Raw genomic sequence first — 13,383 nt, 5'->3', positions numbered from 1 at the left:
GGGGGGCATTCGGACGGAGCCGCTCTCACAGCAGCATGTGCGCATGTGCATTGAGGAGAGAGAGAGCTGCCGGCTGTCAGATCCAGGCCTAGCGGTTCTCTCTCTCCTCACTGCTCGGCGTGCTGCTGTGATAGCGGCTCCGCCCCCCACCGCCACCTGCAGCGCTTCGTTCACTTCTCGGATCCCCGCTGCATACAGATGCGGGGGATCGGGGATCCAGAGAAGCTCCATGGCAGGAGGACAGGACATCGTGACCTACTAGGGATCGCTTTGCGATCGACTGGTAGATTGCGATCAACCTAATGGGCACCCCTGGTCTATACACTAGGTTGTATATTACATACTCCTGACCACTGCACTCCATTAGCTGTGCTGTACATTACAAACTCCTGACTGCTGAACTTTGTATGCTCTGCTGTACTATGCACACTCCTGACTACTGCACTCCCACCATATAGAGCGTTCAGGGTTATGTAACATTTAGCCCCCACCCTGGACAGCACCCTACATCCACAAATTTTCTCTGCACCCTCTGTGTACAGCTCACATTTGTCCCCTCTATCCACAGGTCACCTCTGCACAATACCTCACTTCCCCAACCACAGCTTACATCTGCACCCCTTTCCATCCACGGACCACCTGCACCCTCTGTCCACCCCCCTCTCAACTTTGCATGTTCCTCTGCCTGTCTACAACTTTCACCTCTGCACCTAGCCACCCCCTTCCATAACTCTCACCTCTCTACCCACTCTTCATCCACAGCTCTCACCTCTGCACTTCCTCTTCATCCACAGCTCTCACCTTTGCCACCACCTCTTCATCCCCAGCTCTCACCTCTGTACCCTCTTTTCATCCACAGCTCCCACCTCTGTACTCTCTTTTCATCCACAGCTCCCACAATACCACTCCCCTGGGGCATAGAGCAACAGATTTGGGGCACATCCCCTGTGTGCCTGGCACTAGCGATGCGACTGTTACTGGCACATTGCTAAGAAATAATATTCCCGGTAAAACTAAGTTTAGTAAATGTGTGTTTCTAACATTCCTCTCACAATGGATGGCATACAGTCTTATTAGATCAATCATTTAGCTACAGAAGCAAAAGTAAAGTAAAGAATAAACAGCTTTGAAACCTAAATATTAAAATAATGATTTAAAAATGAAGGAGAAGGATAATCCGTGCGGCAAATTATATGTATATCAAGATAATTATTTCCAAGTGTGTTTTTACTGCACTGTTAATGCTTTCTATAGTGATTTACAAAGGCAAAGCTAAATTCTGCATAATGTACAATAAGGGCTCTGCAATGTTCAGATTTTTCATTAGAAGTGTACGGGGTGTAAACCTAAAACCAAGAGTTGTCTATACTCTGTAAGGTTCTGTTCACACTTGTATGGCCAAGGCTATATCTACATAATTGTACTTGTAGGCCACAGATTGGGGCAATTCTGTGATAGTGTTTTCCTTATTTCTAGCTCATGGCCGCCTTGGAACATCTATGTGTCAATATATCAAATTGACTAATACGGGGAAGTTTATAAGATGAACATTTAGAGAAGACTGACTAGAGTTAAGAAACATGAAATGATCCCTCATTTTTCATGTGTTGGCTTGTATAGAAGCAATGATTACAAGGTCTTTAAGAGGTTTGACCTCCCCACCATAGTATGGTAACAGTTTTATAGCAACGGAGGTATGGTTTCGGATTGGTAGTAATTATGTCCATTTAGAAGAAAAGTTACCTGCTGCTTAGGAATTAGGGTCATTCGGCTTTTCAGGAACCATGCTCCCCAAACAACGTAAAAGACTCTCATGAAGAAAAACTGTTATATAGCAAGGAATTCATCAACCACCAACTAGTTGAATGACTGATCTGTGCATCAGGATTTTATTTTGTTCCTCACTTAAAGTATTAAAGGGTTATTAAACCCTAAGCGTTTTTTGCATATATCTACTGCTAGTAAGCAGTAGATATATGCAAAAACATTAAAAAGACCCAAAACCTTTCAAACAGGTCTAAACTTACCTGTGTCTTCGCCACGCGCTCCCCTCCGAACATCTAAAGAGTCTCGGGCGGCCGCAAAGGATCTTGGGGCGGGGGCATGCGCAGTTCAGATGTTCGGCCGGGAGATGAGGAGAGACACAAGGTAAGTCTATCAGCACAGTGGCATAGTGGTTAGCGCTTCTGCCTTGCAGCACTGGGGGGCCCAGCCAGGTCACTATCTGCAAGGAGTTTGCATGTTCTCCCTGTGCTTGCGTGGGTTTCCTCCGGGTACTCTGGTGTCCTCCCACACTCCAAAGACATGCTGGAAGGTTAATTGGCTCCTCCCTAAGTTGGCACTCTATGTATGCATGTGCGATAGGGTCCTTAGATTGCACCCTCCTTGAGGGTAGGGACTTATGTGAATGTGCAACTATGTAAAGTGCTGTGTAAATTGTCGGCGCTATATAAATACCTGAAACAAATCAAATAAATAAGTCTATGGAGCAGCATGCATGCACCCGCACAGACTCCGTGGGACAGGAAGTGCCAGCTAGCACAGAGGAGTCAGCGCTGGAGGGACAGCTGAAAACTACAGAAAAGAAGATGATAATCGGATTAAAAGGCATCATTTCAGGTAAGCCCTCACACTAACATGGGGGGGTGTATCCTTTAATGTCACTTTAAGTAAAAGGTCCTGATCATCTAGACAAGTAAGTGTCAATTGTCTCCACTGGCAGCTTTAGATACACAACTAGCAGAGTCCTAATTTTATCTACATTACCCAGAGTCCAGGTCCCAATCCTTGAACAGGCCATTGCCTGTTGGTCTCAGCATCATTTCTTCTAGGAGTTTATATCCATGAATCTCTTCTCAGGCACTTGAGTTGAAAGGAACAACCCCGTCTTTCAGTGTAGCCTCCTCACCATGTTATGGTGGCAATCTGGTATTCTTCAGTTCACCTCCCACATACAGACTCATTGGTAGCACTGCTGGACACATGGAATATGTCAAGGCTCTTTACTCAGAAACTTTGCTGTAGCTTCCTTGAGTCAGGTAAATGAATCAAGGTTCGTGGATCAGACATTTTCTTATGTAGCGCCCATCACCTTTGGGGAGGTGCTTACTAGCTATTTAGTGATAGCCAGGGCTGTATGCAGCCTGGTTGAATTTTGTAGCAGCCAGCACATGGTTAATCCCAGGTATCCAACCTTGTCTGTACCCCCTAGGGCAGAGTGAGACTCTGTCACATTATGGGACAGCCAATGGGTGACACTGTGATATGTGTACAGGGCAGCAGCCAGTTACTGGGCTTTTTGTAGCCAGTGATGTCTGCTGACAAAGGATATATATATTGGTGGGAGGCCATGTGCTCGCTCTCTTGCCTGGACCAGCCATGGACTGAGGTTGGGTCCTGTTCAGCCTGCCCCTAGGCTAGGCCGAGGCCTGGGGGTGGGAGTTGGCTGAGCTGCTGAAGGAGAAGCCTCCTTGAGAGTTTGCAGTCAGGAGAATGCCTGTAAGGATGGAAGAATCAGGGCCCGTGTGGGCTTTTGAAGTGCCTGGTATTCAGAGGGACTTCTGAGCGGGGTCAGTGTTCTTCCAAGGATTGTGGAGATGTACTTCACGAAGATAAGATCTGGTGAGTCTGGAGCTATGGAGGCCAGTGCACCTAGACCCTATACCCTCTCTCCCTAATTAGAAGTGAATAAACTGTTTAACCAGCATTTTACAATTGGAGCTAGGGTTGCCACCTGTCCAGGATTCACCCGGACAGTTCGGGTTTTGAATGCTGTGTCCAGGTTTCATGGCAGCAGAAACCCGGACACAAGATGTCAGGCACATAGGGGCAACCAAAATTAAGATAGGGGCTACTGGCCCCCCACTGAAAATAGTCTCAACTGTGATATTAACATATAAATGGGCAGCTCTATTTACATAGGAATAATCCACCACTCATTCTCCTAAAAAAAATGTCTGCATGTCGCTTGAGTGTTCGGGTTTCACTTGAAGAAAAGGTGGCAACCCTAATTGGAGCGGACTTCAATTTGTGGGCACAGGAAGAGGGCGGTTAATGCTAATGGGGCAGTTGGAAATCGTTCTGGATTTTGAATTTCGTTTGCAAATGGTGAGCACTCTTTGATCAGCGCGGTCACCTGACTGCTCCGACCACTGAGAAGCGATTCTGACCACGCTGACCTTGCTAAGAATTGCTTCTCAAGTAACCACTGAGTGCTCATAATTTGCAAGTGAAATTCAAAATCCAGAGTGCAGGGCAGCCCTACACGGCAGTATGGGGTGGGGCCAGATTGAAGGGGGTAATTCCATTTTCCTAAATTCTTCTGAAAAAGAGGGATTAGCCTTTAAGGATGCATTGATGATTACGGAGCTGGGTTAATCTTTTATATCTGCCTGGAGTTCAGCTTTACCTTTTTCGCTACTCTATCCAAAACTAAAACACTAAAAGTATAAACCTAAAGTAACTAAACAGAAATGGACACAAATCTATTTTATTTTCCCTTTAAGACTAAACATTACGATTTTTCCATGAGCCCATTCATGACCAGTTCTCTTTATAGGACCTTGCTAGAAGTTGTGGATGTTTCTGCTGCTTGTGAATGTCATTTGTCATTGTAAGTAGCTTATTTAAACAGCTGTCTCTCGACGGGAAGAATACGGTGGCCTTGGAGTTCCCATGATAATTACGTGCAATTACATAATTTATCCGCAGAATTATAACTAACGAGCATTAAGCCTGAGACATCATTAGTGCTGCGATCAGCTGTGGGAATTGTATGTGAAATATGACTTACACGGGGTGCTGACCTTCACAGGGCCATTGGGGAACGGGGGAAATCTGGTGATGATGTCTAAGCTTTCACCGTTCTCAATCATTGTCCAAGCAGTATTCAGCCTCTGAGTGTTACCACAGCAAAGGCGCTCTCTTTTTACTTAATGTGTAATGAAATCAGTTGCCCCCTCTGATATTATTTACAAGAGATTTTAAATATGAGTAGAAATTTTACAGTTAACCTGTGCAGAGGGAAATAATAGGATGTGTTCATTGAAGGACACAGCCATCAGACTAACTTGACCTTTGGGTTATATCGCCACCTGCAGGAGTAGTGTGCTAGGTTTACAAAAAAAAAATGCCAACCCAGGGGCGGCCATTGCCAGTGGCCAAATCCTCCGTCTGCAACAACCCACCCAGTAAGTAGCAAGCAGTACACAGAACCATGGCAAACTGTCACGGTCCGGCGACCGGGGCACACAAAATGACTAAAAGTAACGTGCAAAAAATGGTGTCTGGGATGAAAACACAGGAAGTAGGTGTCTGTGCATTACCGGGGATGCACTAGAGGCGCAGATTCTAAGAAGGGCCAGGTGTTCGACAGAGCCTCTAATGGTGAGGATGATTGGCTGCTGGACACCTTCCAGGTTGCGGCCACACAGACACAGAGGCTCTTTGCAGCACTGAGGTGCTGGATGTAACAGCAGGTAGGGGTGAAGCCTATACACAGACAGTGGATCCTGATACTGAGGGACACAAGGGTAGAAGTCCAAATATTAGTGTGAGAGGGGGCAGCAACAACACAGCAATCCGGGATACACTAAAGAGCGAGGCTACATGGAACAGGCAGCCACACAAGAGGACAGACACACAGGTAAGCACAGGTGCAAGGGCTCACTGAAGAAGATGGAGATGATGAGCAATACACTTGGTGGATGTGCAGGATCTCACTGGGAGCAAGAGACAATCCAGAGACACACAGGGAACAAGGTAGGTGATAGCAAACCACAGGGATTTCAAAGGCAAGCGATAAACAGGGAGTCCGACTGAGTGTAAAGACACGTTGCCCGAACGGCGCGGAACAAGTGAGCTGGACTTTTAATGGAGAGGTTCAGAGTGGATTGGCAGGAAGTCGGGCGGCTCGGACAGGAGGATCATCACACAGGGAAGTGTGACACAAACACCATACCCCCACAACAGGGCGGGTGCTGTGTCCTTCAATGAACGTAGATTAAAGATTTTTATGGTGAGTACAAAAATTATATTTTCTCTTCCATTCATTGAAGGACAGAGTTATCAGAATAACTTGACCATTGGGATGTCCCAAAGCAGCGTAAAACATAGGGTGGGTGCAGAAACGTGATAAATAAAAACCCAACAGAACCAAAGGAACCCAAAGGACACTCAACGCGCAACCTGCAAAATCATGCGGCAAAGCTAGGGTCAGCAGACACTGCAAACCTCAACCCTGTGAAAGTTGGTAAAATTGTGAATGAAGGACCAGCTAGCCACCCTGCAAATCTGATGATGGAAAGCCCAGAACGCTCTCAACACCCTTAACAGTAAAGAGAAAAAATAACATCAAAGTAAAAACTGAAACGAAGAGCCCAGCAAAAAGAGTCTAGATCCTATCTCCTAGGCCAGTGGTGGCGAACCTTGGCACTCCAGCTGTGCCAAAACTACAAATCCCAAGATGCATCTGCCTCTGGGAGTTATGTCTGTGGCTGTCAGAGCCTTGCAATGCCTCATGGGACTTGTAGTTCCAAAACAGCTGGAGTGCCAAGGTTCGCCATCACTGTCCTAGGCAAATAACTGGGTGGGTTGTTGCAGACGGAGGGGTTTGCCACCAGCAGGGGCCGCCCCTGGATTGGCTTGTACTTTTTTGTATGCCTAGAATCCTACTCCTGCAGGTAGAGATATAACCCAACGGTCTAGTTATTCTGATGGCTGTGTCCTTCAAAGAACGGAAGAGAAATGGAGCCAGCCTTCTAACAATGCTGTTGTGCTGCTCCAATGGCTTCAGTACGTTCTGAGTCATTGACCTGGAACAAGCATGCAGATTGGATGCTTGTCAGAATGACGCCAGAATTCCTCCTTTGAATACGTGTTTCAGGTCAGTTCCTCAGTACTGAAGCCATTGGATAAGTATAACAGTCAGACAAGAGGCCTTATTCAAGGGTCAGCTTTGTCAACCTCCGTATTCCTTCCTCAATGGATAACACAAAATCTTGGATACTGTACATGCCTGTGGATTTGATTTGGACACTTAGCTAACTTTTTGCGCATGTTAACTCTAATAAAGCCGAACTCCAGGAATGATCTTTTATGGATACCTGTGTTGGTCCAGCTTGACCCAATGTAATTATTCATATATGATATGTGGAGGGATTCTGAGAATCGCTGTAGTAGTCCATGCTACATACATAGATAGCCATTATCTACCGGGTGCAGGCCCATCGGCAAACTGAGCACAGGGAGTCTCTCGCTCAGCACCGCTGCCATGCAGAGAATGCCTTGAACTTTTTCAATTGAATAGAAAACATTTTCTGATTTATTTATTTATTACAGGTATCTACTAGACATGTGCAGCAGCTAAAAATGTGTTTCATTTCGCTTAGTTTCTGATTTCGTTTATTTCGTTTTTCGGAATTCAGATCCTTTAATATAATTTATTATATTTTAATTTCTTAAAATTGTGAAAAAGTGCAGGCAGGGCACTGGACAAAGCTCTAGGGACAAAATTGAAGTGAAATAGTATGATACATAAATGTAATCATAGCAGATTACATTGTATTGTGTGTATTCTGTGTACATTGCAACTTTTCACTTTTGAATTTCCCACCTGCTGTGGCGCCCGAAAACGAAACTAAAAGGCAGATGACGGCTTTTAGTTTAATTTTCGGGCCGCGTACAGCAGAGGACGCCGCGGGCTCGCAGGGACAAGGCAAGTGTCACTTTTCTCTGCAGCCCCGAGTCTGGCTCGGGGTTACCGCTCCTAGCATTGAAAATTAACCCCGAGCCAGACTCGGGATTACCACCAGGGAGGTTAAAGGGACATTAAAATCCTTTTCTTAATTTGTTTGTATGCATTTAAATGTTAACAGTGCACGCACAGGATTTGGACGAAATTTGTTCCAAATCTGAAATTTCGGATTCGGATGATTTCGGATATGTTATATTTCAGGAATGAAACGAATCGCACATGCCTAGTATCTACATCGTTTACACATTCACATCAGCCCCTGCCCTCAAGGAGCTTACAATCTAAGGGCCCCTATCTCACATGCATACCAAAAACATAGCTGCAGCAGGGAAAACAAGGAACCAACAGATGTTTGAGGTCATTAAAAATATTGTGCTATAACCAGGTGATTGTTTTTTAGGTTTTGCGTTTGGCACGTGGGATGGGAGCCATAAGACGCTGTACAGCAAATCTATACCAATAAACACAGGGACACCAAATTGGTGGAGCACGCGGGAGGGGGGTAAGGGAGACAGAGCTGCCAGACAGGAGAGTGGTGCCGCCCTCTGCAGGATCTGCATCTCCCGACCAGGCTCTTAGGAACCTGGGACGCTCTGGCCAGTCTCCCGGCCAGCTCCTGGCAACCAATGGTGACCCTGGTTGCCAGAAGCTGGGCGGTACGCCAGCCAGAGCATCCCAAGTAGCTAAGAACAGGGTGGGGAGATGTATATGGCCCTTACACCCACCCCGGCTCTTAGCAACATTGGACGCCCTAGCCAGAAAGGGGGTGACAGGCACACTGCATCCCCCCCCCCCCATGTGACCAAATGAAAGGCAACAGCCTCAGGCTGCTCTCTTAAAAGGACAGCCCTGATCACACAATTAGATTGGAATTTGTATGGCTAGTGCAACACAATCCTGCTGTTGTTCTTCTAGTCTTTCTAGTGCCAGTGCCATCAACTCAGCACTGTAAAACTAAAGAACTAACCCCTCAGCCACCAAACTGCTCCAGTTTCCTTACACAAATGGAAATAAAAGTTAGGACCGACTGGGAAACACAACAGAAGTGTGAATCCCGAATTCATGGACGGTTGTAATGTTTCACAGACACATCACTAGAACAGAACTAAACACTCTGGCTGAACCAGATGGAAATGTGTCTTATTTTCAATCTACGTAACTATGTTCAATCTACGTAACTATGTTCAATCTACGTAACTATGTTCAATCTACGTAACTATGTTCAATCTATATAACTTTAGGTTCCGAATTAGTTGCAAAAATAGTAACATAAAATAAATAATAATTAAAAAAATAATAATAGCAATAGGACATCCTATTGACACTACCAAGACTGTTCATTCCCATCCCATAAAATCAATTTATTATTCCTAAATCCTCCTAATTTACTAACCGTTGACCACATCTGCCGCAAAACCTGAAGTACAGCCTGCGAACACTAGATGGCGACATACCACAATTTAAAAAACAAAAACAAACAATTTCTGCTTATTAGCACAAGCAAAGTCAAGATGATTGAACAAATGTCTGGAAGACCAGTGATTGCACACACAGTATTCACTCACTGCAATATTTTGAGGACATGGAGACATCTGAATGTACAACTTTAATTTCAGAATACAAAAGGCATCTGTGCATGATGAGAAAGATGCAGCTTGATTCCTCCTACATCCCTATGATTGGGGTCTGGAGGGTCCCCGATCTATGTATGTGGAAGAGGTCATCCTACACACAGTGCAGGTTAATGCTGTAATACTGTCAACCTTAAAAATATGAGTACATCCAGACATGGTCACGTCAACGTCCTCACCCACCTGGGTCGGAAAAATATATTAAGTTGGTCTGTATGATCGTCTCAGGAGATAAGCTCCTGAGAGAATTGTTGGACTCAGAAGCCCCCAGCAACCACTGTCATAATGGGCGGCGAAAAAGACGGCATTTAATGGAGGAACTTCCAGGCCACATGTATAATATAGTTCATTTCTAATGTTATCCAGATCAAATAGAAATTCTCCATCCTCTTGAAATACCTTGGTAGGAGTGCTATGGATAGAATCAGTAGGCTTCTGGGCAGGACAGCATAGCTGGCCATAGACGATAAACGTAACATGAAGGTGCAACTTACTGCCTTTGGGTATCTCTACACACATCGAAACACAAAGGGGTGTATTCATAGAAAATTCAGAGCCATTCATCCTGCAAAGCTGCATGTGCATTCTTTCTGTGCGAATGGGGCAAAAACGAATGTTGAATGAGTGAATCAGGAAAAAAACCACATGATGGCCACTAGATGGAGCTAAAGTTTATCGGAACTGAGTGTTTATATCTATGATGCTCAGCTCCATCTAGCGGCCATAATGTGGCATTTTTCTGATTCACTTATGAAAGAATTACATTCGACCTGGAAAGAAAGTATACTAATAACATTCGTTTTTGCCCCTCATTCACACAGAAGTTTTGCAGGATGAATGGCTCTGCAATATTTTTAAATACACCCCAAAAAGTCACCTTGGGCAGCCACTTGTATGTATGTAGGGAGATGGGCAGGAAAGTGCTTCGGATACCTCAGGTGCAAGCTTATCAAAGAAAAACCCCCCAATATCAATCAGAAAAGGTTCTATGTCCTATCTGACCACAACCCCCCCCCCGCCCCCCAGGTGAGCATCAGCCAGCGACATCCAACAGTGGATCATTGTCCAGTCTGGCCATATGGGGAAACTGTCATCTGGCCTCTACAGAACCTTCTAACTATGTCATGCAACCTCCTTCTAATGCTCCAGTGTGTTTAGATGAGGCTGCAGTGGTCTTGGAGTGAGAGTGGAACTGGTACCAGCAGGGAACCAGCTATGATGAAGGATATCCAGAAGACGAGGAGACCATAGACATACAAACATATGGGCAACCTGTAGCGGTGAGTGAATGCCGGTGTAGAGATCAGGGCTGTTTTGCAGGAGAGTCATGCCTCCCAAATCTGTTTAAATGCAAAATGGTCAAAGCATACCCCTTAGGTTTAGGGTACTCACATTAATCACAGTGAAATATTCATATCTACTGACTTCTGAAAGCTTTGCATCTCCTCTCTCCAGACATGTTAATGGGGTGTAAGCACTATATAAAAGGGGGTGCTTGGGTAAATGGTGGGGGGGCCAGGGGGAATAGTGGGACAGGATGGTCCACAGGGTAAGACTGTGGTCTACATAAGGTATGTATTCTCTGCACAGCATCCAGAGCATGAAACAAACCCAACCCAAATGTCTGGGATGATTCACTGCAGCTTGGAGCTCAGGCCAAGAAAACAAGGAAGTGCACAGGAAATGGAAGAAGGTCTGGAAAGAACAGTCACATCTCTGCTAATAATAATGTGAAGCCCAGCATGTGATTTGGGCGGTTCAGGCGATAGATAATTACTGTATATAGCAAGATACAGACTAAGCTTCTCCAGCTCTTGGGAAACTATCCATCCTATAAAGACCGGACTGAGATTAAAGGACAGCTCCGGCTATAAAGAGGACCTGCCCATGTTTAGAACCATCCTCACATCTGCATTCATAGTAAAAGTTTTATTTTTGAGTTAAAGGAGAACCATGGGGTTAGGGCTTTTCCCCATAGTTCTCCTTAGGGTAACGGGAGGACACAAACTAGCGTCTTCCCGTCACCCTAAGCTCAGTATACCGCGAGCTACATACTGAGACTCCGCAGCTGAAGCCGATAATTATGTCTGGATCCGCCCAGCTGCGTGAGTGACAGATGGCTCTGCCTATCTAGAGGCAGAGCCAGCTGTACCCGCCCAGTCCCCGTCCGTTCCGCCAGTCAGCGATGGAGGATCGGAGCGGAGCGGGGGGAATCCAGTCCCTCCCCTGTCACGGCAGAGAGCCGTGACAGGATCGAGAAGTGAGCGAACGCCGGTATGTGTTCGCTCACCTCCCGATCTACTGAGCTGACCTGTGACAGTCTCATTGTGACAGGTCAGCTAGAACTATGAGGTGAGTGAAAAGCACTCACCTCATAGTTCTCCTCTAAGGTCCCATACCTTCTGCATTTATCTCCTGGACGAGAATGGCGTAGCTTGCAGCCACCTCGGGGACACACATCACAGGAGACCTTGGGGGCAATCTACAATATATGCTCTAAGGAGTGTCATCAAGGGGTGCAAGAACAAGGAAGAGACAGCTGGTCCCCCACGGTGAAAAAGATAAAGATGGTGATGTGGGGCCGGGTGTGAAGCAGCGGATTAGAACAGCACCTCTCCCGATCTAGGAACCTGGTGATGGTGGAAGCTGTGCCTGTGTCATTCCTGCATGCCATGCCTATGTTTGCATTTTGGCAAGTGTGTCATTTGTCAGAGAGGCTGAGGTGTGCAAGAGCTTCCACAGACGGCTTTTATTTTCATAGGGATGCTTAACGTGGTCACGGATAAGTATTTCACAATGACAGCAATGAGTGACCAATGAGTGCCCTGCTTCCCTGGTCCAGACATGGTCTCCCAGATGAGCTGAGCCAATCAGCATTCAGTCACATAGCTGTTTTGCATTTTTTTAATTTAATTTTGCACATAAAAATATTTTCCCCCGGTCTAATCCTCCCTGCGCCGCGTTTTTAAGAAAAGCCAACCTTTCTCTTTTTAAAATATGTTTTGCTGCTGGGAAGGTGACGCTCCGGTGATTACATATTGTTGATATTTACATGTCAGCCCTGAACAGTTGCAGCCTACAGAGTACATCTGCACTGTGCACCTTTAATCGTTAGCACAAACATTTACATATGTACAGCGTGAAGTATGCACCATACACAATGGCAAAGGCAAATATTTATTTTACACAGCTCCAGATTATGGACCAGTGCACACGCGCCCCTAGGATTTAATACTGCTGTATCAATTAGGGTTCTGATTGCAGTGTTGTATGCATGGGCCCAGCTATAACCCTTCCCTGTTATGTCTAAAAAGTTTGGGCTATAGATATACTTAAACTCCAGGCTTTCTTCTATCGCAAACAGGGGCGTTGCTAGACCCTACACCCACGGCATATGCCCCAAGTCTTCTACTGAGTGCCCCAGATCTTCTACGGAGTTCCCTAAATCTTCTACTGAGTGCCCCAGGTCTCCTTTCGAGATACAGAAATGGTACATTGTATACATAACGCAGGTTTGTTTCTTTGTGACTGTTTCCTAGTCTGTCCCCACGCAATGGCCCGACCCGTCCACAATCTCCCCCCTGTAATTTCCCAGACTGTCCCCATGCAATGGCCCGACCCGTCCACAATCTCCCCCCTGTGATTTCCCAGACTGTCCCCATGCAATGGCCCGACCCGTCCACAATCTCCCCCCTGTGATTGCCCAGCCTGTCCCCATGCAATGGCCCGACCCGTCCACAATCTCCCCCCTGTGATTGCCCAGCCTGTCCCCTCCCCCCTGTGATTTCCCAGCCTGTCCCCATGTAATGCCCCAACCTTTCCGCATTCTCCCCCCTGTGTGTTCCCAGCCTGTCCCCATGCAATGCCCCGCCCCCTCCTCATTCTCCCCCCTGTGATTTCCCAGCCTGTCCCCATGTAATGCCCCAACCTTTCCGCATTCTCCCCCCTGTGATTTCCCAGCCTGTCCCCATGCAATGCCCCAACACATCCACATTCTCC

Source organism: Nanorana parkeri, unplaced genomic scaffold, assembly GCF_000935625.1.
Source record: "Nanorana parkeri isolate BGI_ZX_2015 unplaced genomic scaffold, ASM93562v1 scaffold2059, whole genome shotgun sequence".
NCBI lineage: Eukaryota > Metazoa > Chordata > Amphibia > Anura > Dicroglossidae > Nanorana > Nanorana parkeri.
This window is presented reverse-complemented; position numbering follows the sequence as displayed.